This window comes from Oncorhynchus keta, chromosome 18, assembly GCF_023373465.1.
Source record: "Oncorhynchus keta strain PuntledgeMale-10-30-2019 chromosome 18, Oket_V2, whole genome shotgun sequence".
In the NCBI taxonomy this organism is placed as follows: domain Eukaryota; kingdom Metazoa; phylum Chordata; class Actinopteri; order Salmoniformes; family Salmonidae; genus Oncorhynchus; species Oncorhynchus keta.
The window spans coordinates 56,761,403-56,786,402 of record NC_068438.1 but is presented as its reverse complement, the minus strand read 5'-3'; the positions used below and the strand labels follow the sequence as shown (position 1 = coordinate 56,786,402).

The following is a 25,000-nucleotide window of genomic DNA, read 5'->3' as shown; positions in this document are numbered from 1 at the left end:
TGTTGTTATGTTACAGTAGGCTACAGTAAGTAGCTGTGTTGTTATGTTACAGTAGGCTACAGTAAGTTGCTGTGTTGTTGTCATGTTACGGTAGAATACAGTAAGTAGCTGTGTTGTTGTCATGTTACAGTAGACTACAGTCAGTAGCTGTGTTGTTGTCATGTTACGGTAGACTACAGTCAGTAGCTGTGTTGTTGTCATGTTACGGTAGACTACAGTAAGTAGCTGTGTTGTTGTCATGTTATAGTAGGCTCCAGTAAGTAGCTGTGTTGTTGTCATGTTATAGTAGGCTCCAGTAAGTAGCTGTGTTGTTGTCATGTTACGGTAGGCTACAGTAAGTAGCTGTGTTGTTATGTTACAGTAGGCTACAGTAAGTAGCTGTGTTGTTGTCATGTTACGGTAGACTACAGTAAGTAGCTGTGTTGTTGTCATGTTACAGTAGACTACAGTAAGTAGCTGTGTTGTTGTCATGTTATAGTAGGCTCCAGTAAGTAGCTGTGTTGTTGTCATGTTACGGTAGGCTACAGTAAGTAGCTGTGTTGTTATGTTACAGTAGGCTACAGTAAGTAGCTGTGTTGTTGTCATGTTACGGTAGACTACAGTAAGTAGCTGTGTTGTTGTCATGTTACGGTAGACTACAGTAAGTAGCTGTGTTGTTGTCATGTTATAGTAGGCTCCAGTAAGTTGCTGTGTTGTTGTCATGTTACAGTAGACTACAGTAAGTAGCTGTGTTGTTGTCATGTTACAGTAGACTACAGTAAGTAGCTGTGTTGTTGTCATGTTACGGTAGACTACAGTAAGTAGCTGTGTTGTTGTCATGTTACAGTAGACTACAGTCAGTAGCTGTGTTGTTGTCATGTTACGGTAGACTACAGTAAGTAGCTGTGTTGTTGTCATGTTATAGTAGGCTCCAGTAAGTAGCTGTGTTGTTGTCATGTTATAGTAGGCTCCAGTAAGTAGCTGTGTTGTTGTCATGTTACAGTAGGCTCCACTAAGTAGCTGTGTTGTTGTCATGTTACAGTAGACTACAGTAAGTAGCTGTGTTGTTGTCATGTTACAGTAGGCTACAGTAAGTAGCTGTGTTGTTATGTTACAGTAGGCTACAGTAAGTAGCTGTGTTGTTGTCATGTTACAGTAGGCTACAGTAAGTAGCTGTGTTGTTATGTTACAGTAGGTCTACAGTAAGTAGCTGTGTTGTAATGTTACAGTAGGCTACAGTAAGTAGCTGTGTTGTTGTCATGTTACGGTAGACTACAGTCAGTAGCTGTGTTGTTGTCATGTTACGGTAGACTACAGTAAGTAGCTGTGTTGTTGTCATGTTACGGTAGGATGTAAGTAAGTAGCTGTGTTGTTGTCATGTTACGGTAGACTACAGTAAGTCGCTGTGTTGTTGTCATGTTACGGTAGACTACAGTAAGTCGCTGTGTTGTTGTCATGTTACGGTAGACTACAGTAAGTAGCTGTGTTGTTGTCATGTTACGGTAGACTACAGTAAGTAGCTGTGTTGTTGTCATATTACGGTAGACTACAGTAAGTCGCTGTGTTGTTGTCATGTTACGGTAGACTACAGTAAGTAGCTGTGTTGTTGTCATGTTACGGTAGACTACAGTCAGTAGCTGTGTTGTTGTCATGTTACGGTAGACTACAGTAAGTAGCTGTGTTGTTGTCATGTTACGGTAGACTACAGTCAGTAGCTGTGTTGTTGTCATGTTACGGTAGACTACAGTAAGTAGCTGTGTTGTTGTCATGTTACGGTAGACTACAGTAAGTCGCTGTGTTGTTGTCATGTTACAGTAGGCTACAGTAAGTAGCTGTGTTGTCATGATATAGTAGGCTACAGTAAGTAGCTGTGTTGTCATGTTATAGTAGGCTACAGTAAGTAGCTCTGTTGTCATGTTACAGTAGGCTACAGTAAGTAGCTCTGTTGTCATGTTATAGTAGGCTACAGTAAGTAGCTCTGTTGTCATGTTATAGTAGGCTACAGTAAGTAGCTCTGTTGTCATGTTACAGTAGGCTACAGTAAGTAGCTCTGTTGTCATGTTATAGTAGGCTACAGTAAGTAGCTCTGTTGTCATGTTATAGTAGGCTACAGTAAGTAGCTCTGTTGTCATGTTATAGTAGGCTACAGTAAGTAGCTCTGTTGTCATGTTACAGTAGGCTACAGTAAGTAGCTGTGTTGTCATGTTACAGTAGGCTACAGTAAGTAGCTCTGTTGTCATGTTATAGTAGGCTACAGTAAGTAGCTCTGTTGTTATGTTACAGTAGGCTACAGTAAGTAGCTCTGTTGTCATGTTACAGTAGGCTACAGTAAGTAGCTGTGTTGTTATGTTACAGTAGGCTACAGTAAGTAGCTCTGTTGTCATGTTACAGTAGGCTACAGTAAGTAGCTGTGTTGTTATGTTACAGTAGGCTACAGTAAGTAGCTCTGTTGTCATGTTACAGTAGGCTACAGTAAGTAGCTCTGTTGTCATGTTACAGTAGGCTACAGTAAGTAGCTCTGTTGTCATGTTATAGTAGGCTACAGTGTTGCTCCATTCTTGTTTAACACCATTTCAACATTGTTTTCAGCTTGTGTGATGAAAGAGGGAATAATATTTTATATGATTTAATTATTATGCTCGATAGTAGTAAGCTGTAGTTCCTGAATGCAACATGAAAAATGAAACATGTCAATGTGAAAAGTAGCATTTTGCTAGTTATCCGATTACCATGAATTGATAAACTAGTACCAATTTATTAACCATCACTCATCATGACTACAGTGTTTCAAAAAGCATCAATTAATGTCTGTCTTTGGCCTCCGGCAAAATGCAATGGCACTGACAATAGCAGATAGCCAATCCTGGACACCTACTGTATGGTTATCTACTCTGTGGTGACAATAGCAGATAGCCAATCCTGGACACCTACTGTATGGTTATCTACTCTGTGGTGACAATAGCAGATAGCCAATCCTGGACACCTACTGTATGGTTATCTACTCTGTGGTGACAATAGCAGATAGCCAATCCTGGACACCTACTGTATGGTTATCTACTCTGTGGTGACAATAGCAGATAGCCAATCCTGGACACCTACTGTATGGTTATCTACTCTGTGGTGACAATAGCAGATAGCCAATCCTGGACACCTACTGTATGGTTATCTACTGCTCTGTGGTGACAATAGCAGATAGCCAATCCTGGACACCTACTGTATGGTTATCTACTCTGTGGTGACAATAGCAGATAGCCAATCCTGGACACCTACTGTATGGTTATCTACTCTGTGGTGACAATAGCAGATAGCCAATCCTGGACACCTACTGTATGGTTATCTACTCTGTGGTGACAATAGCAGATAGCCAATCCTGGACACCTACTGTATGGTTATCTACTCTGTGGTGACAATAGCAGATAGCCAATCCTGACAACTGTATGGTTATCTACTCTGTGGTGACAATAGCAGATAGCCAATCCTGGACACCTACTGTATGGTTATCTAATCTGTGGTGACAATAGCAGATAGCCAATCCTGGACACCTACTGTATGGTTATCTACTCTGTGGTGACAATAGCAGATAGCCAATCCTGGACACCTACTGTATGGTTATCTACTCTGTGGTGACAATAGCAGATAGCCAATCCTGGACACCTACTGTATGGTTATCTACTCTGTGGTGACAATAGCAGATAGCCAATCCTGGACACCTACTGTATGGTTATCTACTCTGTGGTGACAATAGCAGATAGCCAATCCTGGACACCTACTGTATGGTTATCTACTCTGTGGTGACAATAGCAGATAGCCAATCCTGGACACCTACTGTATGGTTATCTACTCTGTGGTGACAATAGCAGATAGCCAATCCTGGACACCTACTGTATGGTTATCTACTCTGTGGTGACAATAGCAGATAGCCAATCCTGGACACCTACTGTATGGTTATCTACTCTCCTCTCTATCTCTTTGCCACTCCGTTTATTGTGTTTTCACTCTGCATATCATCCGTAGTGAACCGCAGCCAGTCTCTTCTCTCATCTGACTTCAGCACCGCTGCAGTATAATGCCTAAAATGCATAGAAGATATTATAAGATACTCCAGAATAACTGTCCCTCTACAGAAGCACAAAGGACAGGTTGATTTGGATACTCCAGAATAACTATCCCTCTACAGAAGCACAAAGGACAGGTTGATTTGGATACTCCAGAATAACTATCCCTCTACAGAAGCACAAAGGACAGGTTGATTTAGATACTCCAGAATAACTATCCCTCTACAGAAGCACAAAGGACAGGTTGATTTGGATACTCCAGAATAACTATCCCTCTACAGAAGCACAAAGGACAGGTTGATTTGGATACTCCAGAATACTATCCCTCTACAGAAGCACAAAGGACAGGGTGATTTGGATAGACCCTTTACTTCATCACTAGATTGAAGATGAATGCAAGGATTTATCCGTTCATTAGTTCTATATAGTTTTAACATACTCAAGTTTAGGGTTGCATATATTTGGGTAATATTCAGAGGTGGAAACTTTCAGAGGGAATTAACGGGAATTTATGGGAATTAACGAAAATATATGCAAATTAATATTAATACCATTTAAATATAGATGTGTTTTGCATTGGATATATTTACCATATCATGTGTGAGACAGAAACATAAACCTTATCATAAGTAGACATAATTGTTGCAAATTATTAAATCCTTCCAATAGAAATGTAAAAAAACGAATTGAACATTAATTAAATGAGTTGACTCTTCACATGGGATGATTTCACTGAACAACAACAGAAAGGGAATCTTGAATGATCCATCACATCTCCTAAAAACATGTTCAACATACATCTGTTAAATTATAGTTTCAAGACTAAAGCTTTGGTTGTCTTCCTCTCAGGCTTCCATGTCTTCTCCCTGGACCTCTTCAATGTCCACCTCATGAACATCAGACTCTGAAGCCTCATTTTCACTGTCACTTTCCAACCTAGTTGAGGATGGCTCGTTGTCAGGCTCATATTTGCCCGGATGGCCACCAATTTTTCAAGCCTTGTATTGGTCAGCCTGTTGCGTGCTTTGGTGTGTGTGTTCCCAAACAAGGACCAGTTGCGCTCTGAGGCGGCTGATGTTGATGGGATTTGGAGGATGATGGAGGCAACAGGGGAAAGAGCCTCAGATCCACAAAGTCCCTTCCACCAGGTGGCTGATGAGACATGTTAGCACGACTGCCATATTGCATCTCCATCCCAAAGCCCTTGCTTGGAAGAGTACTTTGTCAGACTGCCAAGAAACTTGCCTTAATCCAGGCCAAGGTGGCGAGACACGGTAGTGATGACACCATAGGCCTTGTTGCACCAGACAGGATGCTCTTGCCAGCGTACTTGGGGTCCAACATGTACGCTGCGGCGTGTATGAGCTTTAGGCAGACGTCTTCACGCTTTTTGATGCATTTCACAACTGAAGTTTCCTCTGCTTGGAGCAACAGTGAAATGGGCAATGCAGTACATAGTTCGTCTCTTACATCTGCAAGCAGAGTCTGAACATCAGACAGGATGGCATTGTCTCCCTCAATCCGTGCCATGGCTACTGTTATAGGTTTCAGGAGTGTCAGACTGCTTACCACTCTCTCCCAAAATACATCATCCAGGAGGATCCTCTTGATGGGGCTGTCCATATCGGGTGACTGTGATATGGCCATTTCTTAGAGAGACTCCTACCCCTCCTGGAGACTGTCAAACATGATGACAACACTACCCCAATGGGTGTTGCTGGGCAGCTTCAATGTGGTGCTCTTATTCTTCTCACTTTGCTTGGTGAGGTAGATTGCTCCTATAACTTGATGACCCTTCACATACCTAACCATTTACTTGGCTCTCTTGTAGAGTGTATCCATTATTTTCAGTGCCATGATGTCCTTGAGGAGCAGATTCAATGCATGAGCAGCACAGCCAATGGGTGTGATGTGAGGGAAGGACTCCTCCACTTTACACCAAGCAGCCTTCATGTTCGCAGCATTGTCTGGCACCAGTGCAAATACCTTCTGTGTTCCAAGGTCATTGATGACTGCCTTCAGCTCATCTGCAATGTAGAGACTGGTGTGTCTGTTGTCCCTTGTGTCTGTGCTCTGGTAGAATACTAGTTGAGGGGTGGAGATGATGTAGTTAATTATTCCTTGCCCACAAACATTCGACCACCCATCAGAGATGATTGTAATAGTCTGCTTTCCCTATGATTTGCTTGACCTTCACTTGAACTCTGTTGAACTCTGCATCCAGCAAATGAGTAGATAAAGCATGTCTGGTTGGAGGGGTGTATCCTGGGCAAAGAACATTCAGAAATCTCTTCCAATACACATTGTCTGTGAGCATCAGAGGTGAACCAGTTGCATACACAGCTCGACATTCATCAGTATTTCTCTGACTACGTTCTTCTATTGAGTCAAAAAAACTTCTGATTCCAGGAGTACCATGAGCTGTTGCTATCGATAATGTGTCCTGAAGAGGGCACGACAAAACCTATTCCCCCTCAGGAGACTGAAAAGATTTGGGTCCTCAGGCATGGCTCAGATCCTCAAATGGTTTTACAGCTGCACCATCAAGAGCATCCTGATCATGGTATGGCAACTGCTCGGCCACAGAGGGTAGTGCGTACGGCCCAGCACATCACAGGGGCCAAGCATCCTGCTATCCTCGACCTCTATACCAGGCGGTGTCAGAGGAAGGCCCTAAAATTGTCATAGACTCCAGCCACCCTGGTCATAGACTGTTCTCTCTGCTACCACACAGCAAGTGGTACCGGAGTGCCAAGTCTAGGTCCAATTGGCTTCTAAACAGCTTCTACCCCCAACCCATAAGACTCCTGACCAGCTAATCAAATGGCTACCCAGACTATTTGCATTGCCCACCCCCTGACCCATACTGCTGCTACTCTCTGTTATTATCTATGTATAGCCACTTCAATAACTCTGCCTACATGTACATAATTACCTCAATTACCTCAACAACCGTGGCCTCCGCACATTGACACTGTACCGGTACTTGCACCATCTTAAAAAGATGAGAGGCCTGTAATTTTCATCAGAGGTCCACCTCAACTATGACAGACAAAAATAGAAAAACAATCCAGAAAAATCACATTGTAGGATTTTTAATGAATTTATTTGCAAATTATGGTGGAAAATAAGCATTTAATGTTAATGTTAATGTTGGTATTTGTTTCGTTGGGCGATTTATCACCATGTTAAAAAGTACAGGTGAGAGATGAGTTGTTCTCTGCCTTCGGGGAGCAAAGAAGAGAGAACCTAGGAGAGGGAGGTTCAGGCGATGCTTGTACAGCAGGTAGGGATGGTCTTATCTATCTCAGGATGGAGTGGTGTAATGTAGTGAGGGTCTTAACTATCTCAGGATGGAGTGGTGTAATGTAGTGAGGGTCTTATCTATCCCAGGATGGAGTGGTGTAATGTAGTGAGGGTCTTATCTATCTCAGGATGGAGTGGTGTAATGTAGTGAGGGTCTTATCCATCCCAGGATGGAGTGGTGTAATGTAGTGAGGGTCTTATCTATCTCAGGATGGTGTGGTGTAATGTAGTGAGGGTCTTATCTAACTCAGGATGGAGTGGTGTGATGTAGTGAGGGTCTTATCTATCCCAGGATGGAGTGGTGTAATGTAGTGAGGGTCTTATCTATCCCAAGATGGAGTGGTGTAATGTAGTGAGGGTGTTATCTATCTCAAGATGGAGTGGTGTGATGTAGTGAGGGTGTTATCTATCTCAAGATGGAGTGGTGTAATGTAGTGAGGGTCTTATCTATCCCAAGATGGAGTGGTGTAATGTAGTGAGGGTCTTATCTATCCCAGGATGGAGTGGTGTAATGTAATGAGGGTCTTATTTATCTCAGGATGGAGTGGTGTAATGTAGTGAGGGTCTTATCTATCCCAGGATGGAGTGGTGTAATGTAGTGAGGGTCTTATTTATCTCAGGATGGAGTGGTGTAATGTAGTGAGGGTCTTATCTATCCCAGGATGGAGTGGTGTAATGTAGTGAGGGTCTTATTTATCTCAGGATGGAGTGGTGTAATGTAGTGAGGGTCTTATCTATCTCAGGATGGAGTGGTGTAATGTAGTGAGGGTCTTATCCATCCCAGGATGGAGTGGTGTAATGTAGTGAGGGTCTTATCTATCTCAGGATGGAGTGGTGTAATGTAGTGAGGGTCTTATCCATCCCAGGATGGAGTGGTGTAATGTAGTGAGGGTCTTATCCATCCCAGGATGGAGTGGTGTAATGTAGTGAGGGTCTTATCTATCCCAGGATGGAGTGGTGTAATGTAGTGAGGGTCTTATCTATCTCAGGATGGAGTGGTGTAATGTAGTGAGGGTCTTATCCATCCCAGGATGGAGTGGTGTAATGTAGTGAGGGTCTTATCTATCTCAGGATGGTGTGGTGTAATGTAGTGAGGGTCTTATCTAACTCAGGATGGAGTGGTGTGATGTAGTGAGGGTCTTATCTATCCCAGGATGGAGTGGTGTAATGTAGTGAGGGTCTTATCTATCCCAAGATGGAGTGGTGTAATGTAGTGAGGGTGTTATCTATCTCAAGATGGAGTGGTGTGATGTAGTGAGGGTGTTATCTATCTCAAGATGGAGTGGTGTAATGTAGTGAGGGTGTTATCTATCTCAAGATGGAGTGGTGTAATGTAGTGAGGGTCTTATCTATCTCAGGACGGAGTGGTGTAATGTAATGAGGGTCTTATTTATCTCAGGATGGAGTGGTGTAATGTAGTGAGGGTCTTATCTATCCCAGTATGGAGTGGTGTAATGTAGTGAGGGTCTTATTTATCTCAGGATGGAGTGGTGTAATGTAGTGAGGGTCTTATCTATCCCAGGATGGAGTGGTGTAATGTAGTGAGGGTCTTATTTATCTCAGGATGGAGTGGTGTAATGTAGTGAGGGTCTTATCTATCCCAGGATGGAGTGGTGTAATGTAGTGAGGGTCTTATCTATCTCATGATGGAGTGGTGTAATGTAGTGAGGGTCTTATCTATCTCAGGATGGAGTGGTGTAATGTAGTGAGGGACTTATCTATCTCAGGATGGAGTGGTGTAATGTAGTGAGGGTCTTAACTATCTCAGGATGGAGTGGTGTAATGTAGTGAGGGTCTTATCTATCCCAGGATGGAGTGGTGTAATGTAGTGAGGGTCTTATCTATCCCAGGATGGAGTGGTGTAATGTAGTGAGGGTCTTATCTATCTCAGGATGGAGTGGTGTAATGTAGTGAGGGTCTTATCTATCTCAGGATGGAGTGGTGTAATGTAGTGAGGGTCTTATCTATCTCAGGATGGAGTGGTGTAATGTAGTGAGGGTCTTATCCATCCCAGGATGGAGTGGTGTAATGTAGTGAGGGTCTTATCTATCTCAGGATGGTGTGGTGTAATGTAGTGAGGGTCTTATCTAACTCAGGATGGAGTGGTGTGATGTAGTGAGGGTCTTATCTATCCCAGGATGGAGTGGTGTAATGTAGTGAGGGTCTTATCTATCCCAAGATGGAGTGGTGTAATGTAGTGAGGGTCTTATCTATCTCAAGATGGAGTGGTGTGATGTAGTGAGGGTGTTATCTATCTCAAGATGGAGTGGTGTAATGTAGTGAGGGTCTTATCTATCTCAAGATGGAGTGGTGTAATGTAGTGAGGGTCTTATCTATCTCAGGATGGAGTGGTGTAATGTAGTGAGGGTCTTATTTATCTCAGGATGGAGTGGTGTAATGTAGTGAGGGTCTTATCTATCCCAGGATGGAGTGGTGTAATGTAGTGAGGGTCTTATTTATCTCAGGATGGAGTGGTGTAATGTAGTGAGGGTCTTATCTATCCCAGGATGGAGTGGTGTAATGTAGTGAGGGTCTTATTTATCTCAGGATGGAGTGGTGTAATGTAGTGAGGGTCTTATCTATCCCAGGATGGAGTGGTGTAATGTAGTGAGGGTCTTATCTATCTCATGATGGAGTGGTGTAATGTAGTGAGGGTCTTATCTATCTCAGGATGGAGTGGTGTAATGTAGTGAGGGACTTATCTATCTCAGGATGGAGTGGTGTAATGTAGTGAGGGTCTTAACTATCTCAGGATGGAGTGGTGTAATGTAGTGAGGGTCTTATCTATCCCAGGATGGAGTGGTGTAATGTAGTGAGGGTCTTATCTATCCCAGGATGGAGTGGTGTAATGTAGTGAGGGTCTTATCTATCTCAGGATGGAGTGGTGTAATGTAGTGAGGGTCTTATCCATCCCAGGATGGAGTGGTGTGATGTAGTGAGGGTCGTATCCATCCCAGGATGGAGTGGTGTAATGTAGTGAGGGTGTTATCCATCCCAGGATGGAGTGGTGTAATGTAGTGAGGGTCTTATCCATCCCAGGATGGAGTGGTGTGATGTAGTGAGGGTCTTATCTATCTCAGGATGGAGTGGTGTAATGTAGTGAGGGTCTTATCCATCCCAGGATGGAGTGGTGTAATGTAGTGAGGGTCTTATCCCTCCCAGGGTGGAGTGGTGTGATGTAGTGAGGGTCTTATTTATCTCAGGATGGAGTGGTGTAATATAGTGAGGGTCTTATCTACCCCAGGGTGGAGTGGTGTAATGTAGTGAGGGTCTTATCTATCCCAGGATGGAGTGGTGTGATGTAGTGAGGGTCTTATCAATCTCAGGATGGAGTGGTGTGATGTAGTGAGGGTCGTATCCATCCCAGGATGGAGTGGTGTAATGTAGTGAGGGTGTTATCCATCCCAGGATGGAGTGGTGTAATGTAGTGAGGGTCTTATCCATCCCAGGATGGAGTGGTGTGATGTAGTGAGGGTCTTATCTATCTCAGGATGGAGTGGTGTAATGTAGTGAGGGTCTAATTTATCTCAGGATGGAGTGGTGTAATGTAGTGAGGGTCTTATCTATCCCAGGATGAAGTGGTGTAATGTAATGAGGGTCTTATTTATCTCAGGATGGAGTGGTGTAATGTAGTGAGGGTCTTAACTATCTCAGGACGGAGTGGTGTGATGTAGTGATGGATGGTCTTATCTATCTCAGGATGGAGTGGTGTAATGTAGTGAGGGTCTTATCTATCTCAGGATGGAGTGGTGTAATGTAGTGAGGGTCTTATCTATCTCAGGATGGAGTGGTGTAATGTAGTGAGGGTCTTATCTATCTCAGGATGGAGTGGTGTAATGTAGTGAGGGTCTTATCTATCTCAGGATGGAGTGGTGTAATGTAGTGAGGGTCTTATCTATCCCAGGATGGAGTGGTGTGATGTAGTGAGGGTCTTAACTATCTCAGGATGGAGTGGTGTGATGTAGTGAGGGTCTTATCTATCCCAGGATGGAGTGGTGTAATGTAGTGAGGGTCTTATCTATTTCAGGACGGAGTGGTGTGATGTAGTGAGGGTCTTATCTATCTCAGGATGGAGTGGTGTAATGTAGTGAGGGTCTTATCCATCCCAGGATGGAGTGGTGTAATGTAGTGAGGGTCTTATCTATCCCAGGATGGAGTGGTGTGATGTAGTGAGGGTCTTAACTATCTCAGGATGGAGTGGTGTGCTGTAGTGAGGTTCTTATCTATCCCAGGATGGAGTGGTGTAATGTAGTGAGGGTCTTATTTATCTCAGGATGGAGTGGTGTAATGTAGTGAGGGTCTTATCTATCCCAGGATGGAGTGGTGTAATGTAATGAGGGTCTTATCTATCTCAGGATGGAGTGGTGTAATGTAGTGAGGGTCTTATCTATCTCAGGATGGAGTGGTGTAATGTAGTGAGGGTCTTATCCATCCCAGGATGGAGTGGTGTAATGTAGTGAGGGTCTTATCTATCTCAGGATGGTGTGGTGTAATGTAGTGAGGGTCTTATCTAACTCAGGATGGAGTGGTGTGATGTAGTGAGGGTCTTATCTATCCCAGGATGGAGTGGTGTAATGTAGTGAGGGTCTTATCTATCCCAAGATGGAGTGGTGTAATGTAGTGAGGGTGTTATCTATCTCAAGATGGAGTGGTGTGATGTAGTGAGGGTGTTATCTATCTCAAGATGGAGTGGTGTAATGTAGTGAGGGTGTTATCTATCTCAAGATGGAGTGGTGTAATGTAGTGAGGGTCTTATCTATCTCAGGACGGAGTGGTGTAATGTAATGAGGGTCTTATTTATCTCAGGATGGAGTGGTGTAATGTAGTGAGGGTCTTATCTATCCCAGGATGGAGTGGTGTAATGTAGTGAGGGTCTTATTTATCTCAGGATGGAGTGGTGTAATGTAGTGAGGGTCTTATCTATCCCAGGATGGAGTGGTGTAATGTAGTGAGGGTCTTATTTATCTCAGGATGGAGTGGTGTAATGTAGTGAGGGTCTTATCTATCCCAGGATGGAGTGGTGTAATGTAGTGAGGGTCTTATCTATCTCATGATGGAGTGGTGTAATGTAGTGAGGGTCTTATCTATCTCAGGATGGAGTGGTGTAATGTAGTGAGGGTCTTATCTATCTCAGGATGGAGTGGTGTAATGTAGTGAGGGTCTTAACTATCTCAGGATGGAGTGGTGTAATGTAGTGAGGGTCTTATCTATCCCAGGATGGAGTGGTGTAATGTAGTGAGGGTCTTATCTATCCCAGGATGGAGTGGTGTAATGTAGTGAGGGTCTTATCTATCTCAGGATGGAGTGGTGTAATGTAGTGAGGGTCTTATCCATCCCAGGATGGAGTGGTGTGATGTAGTGAGGGTCGTATCCATCCCAGGATGGAGTGGTGTAATGTAGTGAGGGTGTTATCCATCCCAGGATGGAGTGGTGTAATGTAGTGAGGGTCTTATCCATCCCAGGATGGAGTGGTGTGATGTAGTGAGGGTCTTATCTATCTCAGGATGGAGTGGTGTAATGTAGTGAGGGTCTTATCCATCCCAGGATGGAGTGGTGTAATGTAGTGAGGGTCTTATCTATCCCAGGATGGAGTGGTGTGATGTAGTGAGGGTCTTATTTATCTCAGGATGGAGTGGTGTAATATAGTGAGGGTCTTATCTATCCCAGGGTGGAGTGGTGTAATGTAGTGAGGGTCTTATCTATCCCAGGATGGAGTGGTGTGATGTAGTGAGGGTCTTATCAATCTCAGGATGGAGTGGTGTGATGTAGTGAGAGGAGGGTCTTATCCATCCCAGGATGGAGTGGTGTAATGTAGTGAGGGTGTTATCCATCCCAGGATGGAGTGGTGTAATGTAGTGAGGGTCTTATCCATCCCAGGATGGAGTGGTGTGATGTAGTGAGGGTCTTATCTATCTCAGGATGGAGTGGTGTAATGTAGTGAGGGTCTAATTTATCTCAGGATGGAGTGGTGTAATGTAGTGAGGGTCTTATCTATCCCAGGATGAAGTGGTGTAATGTAATGAGGGTCTTATTTATCTCAGGATGGAGTGGTGTAATGTAGTGAGGGTCTTAACTATCTCAGGATGGAGTGGTGTGATGTAGTGATGGATGGTCTTATCTATCTCAGGATGGAGTGGTGTAATGTAGTGAGGGTCTTATCTATCTCAGGATGGAGTGGTGTAATGTAGTGAGGGTCTTATCTATCTCAGGATGGAGTGGTGTAATGTAGTGAGGGTCTTATCTATCTCAGGATGGAGTGGTGTAATGTAGTGAGGGTCTTATCTATCTCAGGATGGAGTGGTGTGATGTAGTGAGGGTCTTATCTATCTCAGGATGGAGTGGTGTGATGTAGTGAGGGTCTTAACTATCTCAGGATGGAGTGGTGTGATGTAGTGAGGGTCTTATCTATCTCAGGATGGAGTGGTGTAATGTAGTGAGGGTCTTATCTATCTCAGGATGGAGTGGTGTAATGTAGTGAGGGTCTTATCTATCTCAGGATGGAGTGGTGTAATGTAGTGAGGGTCTTATCTATCCCAGGATGGAGTGGTGTGATGTAGTGAGGGTCTTATCTATCTCAGGATGGAGTGGTGTGATGTAGTGAGGGTCTTAACTATCTCAGGATGGAGTGGTGTGCTGTAGTGAGGTTCTTATCTATCCCAGGATGGAGTGGTGTAATGTAGTGAGGGTCTTATTTATCTCAGGATGGAGTGGTGTAATGTAGTGAGGGTCTTATCTATCCCAGGATGGAGTGGTGTAATGTAATGAGGGTCTTATTTATCTCAGGATGGAGTGGTGTAATGTAGTGAGGGTCTTATCTATCTCAGGATGGAGTGGTGTAATGTAGTGAGTGTCTTATCTATCTCAGGATGGAGTGGTGTAATGTAGTGAGGGTCTTATCTATCTCAGGATGGAGTGGTGTAATGTAGTGAGTGTCTTATCTATCTCAGGATGGAGTGGTGTAATGTAGTGAGGGTCTTATCTATCTCAGGATGGAGTGGTGTAATGTAGTGAGGGTCTTATTTATACCAGGATGGAGTGGTGTAATGTAGTGAGGGTCTTATCTATCCCAGGATGGAGTGGTGTAATGTAGTGAGGGTCTTATCCATCCCAGGATGGAGTGGTGTGATGTAGTGAGGGTCTTATCTATCTCATGATGGAGTGGTGTAATGTAGTGAGGGTCTTATCTATCTCAGGATGGAGTGGTGTAATGTAGTGAGGGTCTTATCCATCTCAGGATGGAGTGGTGTAATGTAGTGAGGGTCTTAACTATCTCAGGATGGAGTGGTGTGATGTAGTGAGGGTCTTATCTATCCCAGGATGGAGTGGTGTAATGTAGTGAGGGTCTTATCTATCCCAGGATGGAGTGGTGTAATGTAGTGAGGGTCTTATCTATCTCAGGATGGACTGGTGTAATGTAGTGAGGGTCTTATTTGTCTCAGGATGGAGTGGTGTAATGTAGTGAGGGTCTTAACTATCTCAGGACAGAGTGGTGTGATGTAGTGATGGTCTTATCTATCCCAGGATGGAGTGGTGTGATGTAGTGAGGGTCTTATCTATCCCAGGATGGAGTGGTGTAATGTAGTGAGGGTCTTATCTATCCCAGGATGGAGTGGTGTAATGTAGTGAGGGTCTTAACTATCTCAGGATGGAGTGGTGTGATGTAGTGAGGGTCTTATCTATCCCAGGATGGAGTGGTGTAATGTAGTGAGGGTCTTATCTATCTCAGGATGGAGTGGTGTAATGTAATGAGGGTCTTATTTATCTCAGGATGGAGTGGTGTAATGTAGTGAGGGTCTTATCTATCCCAGGATGGAGTGGTGTAATGTAGTGAGGGTCTTATCTATCTCAGGATGGAGTGGTGTAATGTAGTGAGGGTCTTATCCATCCCAGGATGGAGTGGTGTAATGTAGTGAGGGTCTTATCCCTCCCAGGGTGGAGTGGTGTGATGTAGTGAGGGTCTTATTTATCTCAGGGTGGAGTGGTGTAATATAGTGAGGGTCTTATATACCCCAGGGTGGAGTGGTGTAATGTAGTGAGGGTCTTATCTATCCCAGGATGGAGTGGTGTGATGTAGTGAGGGTCTTATCTATCTCAGGATGGAGTGGTGTGATGTAGTGAGGGTCTTATCCATCCCAGGATGGAGTGGTGTAATGTAGTGAGGGTGTTATCCATCCCAGGATGGAGTGGTGTAATGTAGTGAGGATCTTATCCATCCCAGGATGGAGTGGTGTGATGTAGTGAGGGTCTTATCTATCTCAGGATGGAGTGGTGTAATGTAGTGAGGGTCTAATTTATCTCAGGATGGAGTGGTGTAATGTAGTGAGGGTCTTATCTATCCCAGGATGAAGTGGTGTAATGTAGTGAGGGTCTTAACTATCTCAGGACGGAGTGGTGTGATGTAGTGATGGATGGTCTTATCTATCTCAGGATGGAGTGGTGTAATGTAGTGAGGGTCTTATCTATCTCAGGATGGAGTGGTGTAATGTAGTGAGGGTCTTATCTATCTCAGGATGGAGTGGTGTAATGTAGTGAGGGTCTTATCTATCTCAGGATGGAGTGGTGTAATGTAGTGAGGGTCTTATCTATCTCAGGATGTAGTGGTGTAATGTAGTGAGGGTCTTAACTATCTCAGGATGGAGTGGTGTAATGTAGTGAGGGTCTTAACTATCTCAGGATGGAGTGGTGTAATGTAGTGAGGGTGTTATCTATCCCAGGATGGAGTGGTGTAATGTAGTGAGGGTCTTAACTATCTCAGGATGGAGTGGTGTGATGTAGTGAGGTTCTTATCTATCCCAGGATGGAGTGGTGTAATGTAGTGAGGGTGTTATCCATCCCATGATGGAGTGGTGTAATGTAGTGAGGGTCTTATCTATCTCAGGATGGAGTGGTGTAATGTAGTGAGGGTCTTATCTATCCCAAGATGGAGTGGTGTAATGTAGTGAGGGTCTTATCTATCCCAGGATGGAGTGGTGTAATGTAGTGAGGGTGTTATCCATCCCAGGATGGAGTGGTGTAATGTAGTGAGGGTGTTATCCATCCCAGGATGGAGTGGTGTAATGTAGTGAGGATCTTATCCATCCCAGGATGGAGTGGTGTGATGTAGTGAGGGTCTTATCTATCTCAGGATGGAGTGGTGTAATGTAGTGAGGGTCTAATTTATCTCAGGATGGAGTGGTGTAATGTAGTGAGGGTCTTATCTATCCCAGGATGAAGTGGTGTAATGTAGTGAGGGTCTTAACTATCTCAGGATGGAGTGGTGTGATGTAGTGATGGTCTTGGTCTTATCTATCTCAGGATGGAGTGGTGTAATGTAGTGAGGGTCTTATCTATCTCAGGATGGAGTGGTGTAATGTAGTGAGGGTCTTATCTATCTCAGGATGGAGTGGTGTAATGTAGTGAGGGTCTTATCTATCTCAGGATGGTGTGGTGTAATGTAGTGAGGGTCTTAACTATCTCAGGATGGAGTGGTGTAATGTAGTGAGGGTCTTAACTATCTCAGGATGGAGTGGTGTAATGTAGTGAGGGTGTTATCTATCCCAGGATGGAGTGGTGTAATGTAGTGAGGGTCTTAACTATCTCAGGATGGAGTGGTGTGATGTAGTGAGGTTCTTATCTATCCCAGGATGGAGTGGTGTAATGTAGTGAGGGTGTTATCCATCCCATGATGGAGTGGTGTAATGTAGTGAGGGTCTTATCTATCTCAGGATGGAGTGGTGTAATGTAGTGAGGGTCTTATCTATCCCAAGATGGAGTGGTGTAATGTAGTGAGGGTCTTATCTATCCCAGGATGGAGTGGTGTAATGTAGTGAGGGTGTTATCCATCCCAGGATGGAGTGGTGTAATGTAGTGAGGGTCTTATCTATCCCAGGATGGAGTGGTGTAATATAGTGAGGGTGTTATCTATCTCCGGTTTGCAACTGCACATAGGGAAAAATATCGTACTTCGGTCTGATGAATCAAAAATAGAACTGTTTGGCCATAATGACCATTGTTATGTTTGGAGGAAAATGGACACTTGCAAGCCAAAGAACACCATCCCAACCATGAAGCACAGGGGTGGCAGCATAATGTTGTGGGGGTGCTTTGCTGCAGGAGGGACTGTGGTACATCCAAATATAGATGGCATCATGAGTAGGGAAAATTATGTGGATATATTGAAGCAACATCTCAAGACATCAGTCAGGAAGTTAAAGCTTGGTCACAAATGGGTCTTCCAAATGGACAATGACCCCAAGCATACTTCCAAAGTTGTGGCAAAATGGCTTAAGGACAACAAAGTCAAGGTATTGGAGTGGCCATCACAAAGACCTGACCTCCATCCTATAGAAATATGTGGGCAGATCTTAAAAAGCGTGTGCGAGCAAGGAGACCTACAAACCTTCCCACAATTTATTGTGGGAAGGCTACCCAAAACGTTTGACCCAAGTTAAACAATTTAAAGGCAATGCTACCAAATACTAATCCTAACTGACCTAACACAGGGAATACTTACTAAGATTAAATGTCAGGAATTGTGAACAACTGAGTTTAAATGTATTTGGCTAAATTGAATGTAAACTTGCGACTTCAACTGTACATCACCTCTCCTACTCAGGTCCAAGACTCTCCAGTGACCTGTTGTTCATCTGCTTTTCATCAAATATACAGGCTACAGATGTAAAATCTCAAAACCAAATGATCCATTTAACCAACATCTAGTGAATCGTAGTCTACAGCCAATCCTCTTTGTATTAAAAGAAAACAATCACCTAGAAAAACAGCAGTGAACCATCAGTTTTATTCCTCCCTGGAACTAGTAGCCTGTAAGTCTGTTTAGAACGAAGCGTCAAGAAAGTAGAGATCTAGTATTGTGCTGCAGGTCTATGAGTGTCAACATCAATATCTATCCAGTGATAGGATAGTGGGAAGGGCAGGAAGAAGCACATCAATATCTATCCAGTGATAGGATAGTGGGAAGGGCAGGAAGAAGCACATCAATATCCATCCATCCATCCATGCATTTGGGGAGGCAGGTAGCCTAGTAGTTAGAGCATTGGGCCAGTACCCAAAAGGTTGCTGGATCGAATCCCAGAGCTGACAAGTAAAACATCTGTGGTTCTTCCCCTGAACAAGGCAGTTAACCCACTGTTCCCCTGAACAAGGCAGTTTAAGCCACTGTTCCCCTGAACAAGGCAGTTAACCCACTGTTCCCCTGAACAAGGCAGTTAACCCACTGTTCCCCTGAACAGGCAGTTAACCCACTGTTCCCCTGAACAAGGCAGTTAACCCACTGTTCCCCTGAACAAGGCAGTTAACCCACTGTTCCCCTGAACAAGGCAGTTAACCCACTGTTCCCCTCAACAAGGCAGTTTAAGCCACTGTTCCCCTGAACAAGGCAGTTAACCCACTGTTCCCTGAACAAGGCAGTTAACCCACTGTTCCCCTGAACAAGGCAGTTTAAGCCACTGTTCCCTGAACAAGGCAATTAACCCACTGTTCCCTGAACAAGGCAGTTAACCCACTGTTCCCTGAACAGGCAGTTAACCCACTGTTACCCTGAACAAGGCAGTTAACACACTGTTCCCCTGAACAAGGCAGTTAACCCACTGTTCCTCTGAACAAGGCAGTTAACCCACTGTTCCCCTGAACAAGGCAGTTAACCCACTGTTCCCCTGAACAAGGCAGTTAACCCACTGTTCCCCTGAACAAGGCAATTAACTCACTGTTCCCCTGAACAAGGCAGTTAACCCACTGTTCCCCTGAACAAGGCAGTTAACCCACTGTTCCTCTGAACAAGGCAGTTAACCCACTGTTCCCCTGAACAAGGCAGTTTAAGCCACTGTTCCCCTGAACAAGGCAGTTAACCCACTGTTCCCCTGAACAAGGCAATTAACTCACTGTTCCCCTGAACAAGGCAGTTAACCCACTGTTCCCCTGAACAAGGCAGTTAACCCACTGTTCCTAGACCAGTTAACCCAGTGTTCCCCTGAACAAGGCAGTTAACCCAGTGTTCCCCTGAACAAGGCAGTTAACCCAATGTTCCCCTGAACAAGGCAGTTTAACCCACTGTTCCCCTGAACAAGGCAGTTAACCCACTGTTCCCCTGAACAAGGCAATTAACCCACTGTTCCCCTGAACAAGGCAGTTAACCCACTGTTCCCCTGAACAAGGCAGTTAACCCACTGTTCCCCTGAACAAGGCAGTTAACCCACTGTTCCCCTAAACAAGGCAGTTAACCCACTGTTCCCCTAAACAAGGCAGTTAACCCACTGTTCCCCTGAACAGGCAGTTAACCCACTGCTCTCCAGCAGGCTGTCATTGTAAATAATAATTTGTTCTTAACTGACTTGCCTATTTAAATAAAATGTAAATATGCATCCTGGGATAGGATGGTGGGAAGGGCATGAAGAAGCACATCAGTAGATGCCTGTTAGTGGATTTCCAGCACCACACAATATGTAGTTATCAACTATTACTGTCACAGTGGTCATGTACTGTAAGGAGCCTACAGCACAGAGGAGGATAGCATGTGTAGGTTTTGAGTTTGCCCTTGGGGACGGCGCCACGTGACAGCACTCTCCAGGCTAGAGAAAGTGAGTTTGTGCATCGCAAATGGTTCACTATTCCCTACATAGTGCAATACTTTGACCAGGGCCCATAGGGTTCTGTAGAGAATAGGGGGAAATATCCAATGTATTTCTTGAAGTGTGCCAGTGGCCCAGAAACTGGCTACTGCTCTCTGTTGATTTGATTAGATCTAAAATAGATATCTGAAGGTTAACAAGGCGGATTTCTGTCTGTCTGTCTGTCTGTCTGTCTGTCTGTCTGTCTGTCTGCCTGCCTGCCTGCCTGCCTGCCTGCCTGCCTGCCTGCCTGCCTGCCTGCCTGCCTGCCTGCGTCTTCTTTATATCTGTCTGTGTGAAACTGTGATGGGGCCTTGCAAAGCTAAGCAGTTCTTCAGTTTCCTGCTGTTCTGCAGTGACAAGCACTGGATCAGCTGTGAGCACAGTGTGTCTGGGGAAAGGCTGTTTCTTTATGACCTCCTAAACGCTGGATTATATTGATACCCACTGGTAAAAGACAGTCTGGATTATATTGATACCCACTGGTAAAAGACAGTCTGGATTATATTGATACCCACTGGTAAAAGACAGTCTGGATTATATTGATACCCACTGGTAAAAGACAGTCTGGATTATATTGATACCCACTGGTAAAAGACAGTCTGGATTATATTGATACCCACTGGTAAAAGACAGTCTGGATTATATTGATACCCACTGGTAAAAGACAGTCTGGATTATATTGATACCCACTGGTAAAAGACAGTCTGGATTATATTGATACCCACTGGTAAAAGACAGTCTGGATTATATTGATACCCACTGGTAAAAGACAGTCTGGATTATATTGATACCCACTGGTAAAAGACAGTCTGGATTATATTGATACCCACTGGTAAAAGACAGTCTGGATTATTTTGATACCCACTGGTAAAAGACAGTCTGGATTATATTGATACCCACTGGTAAAAGACAGTCTGGATTATATTGATACCCACTGGTAAAAGACAGTCTGGATTATATTGATACCCACTGGTAAAAGACAGTCTGGATTATATTGATACCCACTGGTAAAAGACAGTCTGGATTATATTGATACCCACTGGTAAAAGACAGTCTGGATTTTATTGATACCCACTGGTAAAAGACAGTCTGGATTATATTGATACCCACTGGTAAAAGACAGTCTGGATTTTATTGATACCCACTGGTAAAAGACAGTCTGGATTATATTGATACCCACTGGTAAAAGACAGTCTGGATTATATTGATACCCACTGGTAAAAGACAGTCTGGATTATATTGATACCCACTGGTAAAAGACAGTCTGGATTTTATTGATACCCACTGGTAAAAGACAGTCTGGATTATATTGATACCCACTGGTAAAAGACAGTCTGGATTTTATTGATACCCACTGGTTTATTTTTATTTCACCTTTATTTAACCAGGTAGGCTAGTTGAGAACACCTTTATTTAACCAGGTAGGCTAGTTGAGAACAAGTTATCATTTGCAACTGCGACCTGGCCAAGATAAAGCATAGCAGTGTGAACAGACAACACAGAGTTACACATGGAGTAAACAATTAACAAGTCAATAACACAGTAGAAAAAAAGGGGAGTCTATATACAATGTGTGGAAAAGGCATGAGGAGGTAGGCGAATAATTAAAATTTTGCAGATTAACACTGGAGTGATAAATGATCAGATGGTCATGTACAGGTAGAGATATTGATGTGCAAAAGAGCAGAAAAGTAAATAAATAAAAACTGTGTGGATGAGGTAGGTGAAAATGGGTGGGCTATTTACCAATAGATTATGTACAGCTGCAGCGATCGGTTAGCTGCTCAGATAGCTGATGTTTGAAGTTGGTGAGGGAGATAAAAGTCTCCAACTTCAGAGATTTTGCAATTCGTTCCAGTCACAGGCAGCAGAGTACTGGAACGAAAGGCGGTCGAATGAGGTGTTGGCTTTAGGGATGATCAGTGAGATACGGATCAGTGCTACGGATGGGTGTTGCCACAGTGACCAGTGAACTGAGATAAGGCGGTGCTTTACCTAGCATGGACTTGTAGATGACCTGGAGCCAGTGGGTCTCATTGAATATATACAGAGGGCCAGCCGACTAGAGCATACAAGTCGCAGTGGTGGGTGGTATAAGGTGCTTTAGTGACAAAACGGATGGCACTGTGATAAACTGCATCCAGTTTGCTGAGTAGAGGGTTGGAAGCAATTTTGCAGATGACATCCGAAGTCGAGGATCGGTAGGATAGTCAGTTTTACTAGGGTAAGCTTGGCAGCGTGAGTGAAGAGGCTTTGCTGCGGAATAGAAAGCCGACTCTTGATTTGATTTTCGATTGGAGATGTTTGATATGAGTCTGGAAGGAGAGTTTGCAGTCAGCCAGACACCTAGGTACTTATAGATGTCCAGATGCCTAACTAGACTATATTCTATATTATAGCCTAACTAGATTATATTATGTATTATAGTCTAACTAGACTGTATTATAGCCTAACTAGACTATATTCTATATTATAGTCTAACTAGACTGTATTATAGTCTAACTAGACTGTATTATAGTCTAACTAGACTATATTCTGTATTATAGTCTAACTCGACTGTATTATAGTCTAACTAGACTATATTCTGTATTATAGTCTAACTCGACTGTATTATAGTATAACTAGACTATATTCTGTATTATAGCCTAACGAGACTATATTCTGTACTATAGTCTAACTAGACTGTATTATAGTCTAACTAGACTATATTCTGTATTATAGTCTAACTAGACTATATTCTGTATTATAGTCTAACTAGACTATATTATGTATTATAGTCTAACTAGACTATATTCTGTATTATAGCCTAACTAGACTATATTCTGTATTATAGTCTAACTAGACTGTATTATAGCCTAACTAGACTATATTCTGTATTATAGTCTAACTAGACTATATTCTGTATTATAGTCTAACTAGACTGTATTCTATATTATAGTCTAACTAGATTATATTCTGTATTATAGTCTAACTAGACTGTATTATAGCCTAACTAGACTATATTCTATATTATAGCCTAACTAGACTATATTCTGTATTATAGTCTAACTAGACTGTATTATAGTCTAACTAGACTATATTCTGTATTATAGCCTAACTAGACTATATTCTGTATTATAGTCTAACTAGACTGTATTATAGTCTAACTAGACTATATTCTGTATTATAGCCTAACTAGACTATATTCTGTATTATAGCCTAACTAGACTATATTCTGTATTATAGTCTAACTAGACTGTATTATAGCCTAACTAGACTATATTCTGTATTATAGTCTAACTCGACTGTATTATAGTCTAACTAGACTATATTCTATATTATAGCCTAACTAGACTATATTCTGTATTATAGCCTAACGAGACTATATTCTGTACTATAGTCTAACTAGACTGTATTATAGTCTAACTAGACTATATTCTGTATTATAGCCTAACTAGACTATATTCTATATTATAGCCCAACTAGACTATATTCTGTATTATAGTCTAACTAGACTATATTATTATAATGGCCTGGGTAAAATAGTTATACCATCACCACCACCACCACCACCACCACCACCACCCCAACCATCACCACCACCACCACCACCTCCCAACCATCACCACCACCACCACCACCACCTCCCAACCATCACCACCACCACCACCACCACCACCACCACCCCAACCATCACCACCACCACCGCCACCTCCCCAACCATCACCACCACCACCACCACCACCACCACCTCCCCAACCATCACCATCACCACCACCACCACCACCACCTCCCCAACCATCACCATCACCACCACCACCACCACCACCACCTCCCCAACCATCACCACCACCACCACCACCACCTCCCCAACCATCACCATCACCACCACCACCACCACCACCTCCCCAACCATCACCATCACCACCACCACCACCTCCCCAACCATCACCACCACCACCACCACCACCTCCCCAACCATCACCACCACCACCATCACCACCACCACCATCACCACCACCACCATCACCATCACCACCACCACCACCACCATCACCACCACCACCATCGAACTCTATATTATTTTAGTGAATTAGCAAGACATGCAAAACAGATAACCAATACCAGTGGTGGAAAAAGTACCACGTGTTCATACTTGAGTACATGTAAAGATGCCTTGAAAGAAAATGACTCAAGGAAAGGTGAAAAACACCCAGTAAAATCCTACTTGATTAAAAGGACTGTGCTTAAGCATCAAAAGTCAAATTGTAAATAATGTTAAAGCAAACCACAATTGTCTGTTTTATTTTATTTACAGATCGCCAGGGTCACACTACATGACCCAGACGTAATTTACAAATTAAGCATTTGTGTTTAGTGAGTCCGCAAGTTCAGAGGCAATAGGGAGGGTCAAAGATTTTCTCTTGATAAGTGTGTGAATTAGTAGACAATTTTCTGTCCTGCTAAGCATTAAAAATGTAACGAGTACTTTTGGGTGTCAGGGGAGTACATTATTTTCTTTTGGAATGTAGTGGAGTAAAATTAAAAGTTGTCAAAAATATAAATAGTAAAGTAATGTATAGATACTCCCAAAAAACTACTTAAGTAGTACGTTCAAATATTTTTCCTGAAGTACTTTACACCACTGACCTAGACACATGTGCATCACGTTGTTTTCTGTCTGCCCCCTCCTTTCTCTCCCTCATGCTGGCACGCCTCGGGCGCATCCATTACGCCAATTATTTTACAAAACGATTCTTAAACAGAAGCAAATGGAATGAAACAGGGCGAGACCTACCTGAATTTGTCCAATAGAAACTCTAATTTTTGTTGCAAAACGTTCTGTTTGGACTAATGATTCCACTCCTGCTCTTTCTCTTGACTAATTAGGCAAGTGTGTGTTCAGTCTTCGGTCTGTTGCTTGTAGAATATCCTAGCCTATTCATTGATGATAGGCCCTGCTTTACTGAAGTTGCGAGGTATTGCAAGCCAAGAAATTTGCTGGCATTGCAAGCCAAGCAGTTGCTGGCAGCAGCACAGCTGCATGGTGAATTAATATGAAATTTCGTATTTTTT

General features: G+C 43.3%; 1 protein-coding gene across 2 annotated transcripts in view; it reads left to right on the top strand.

Moving 5' to 3' along the window:
- cntn5 (contactin 5) overlaps positions 1 to 25,000 on the top strand; it is a 700,818-nt gene that overhangs the window by 43,150 nt on the left and 632,668 nt on the right. The window lies entirely within an intron of this gene.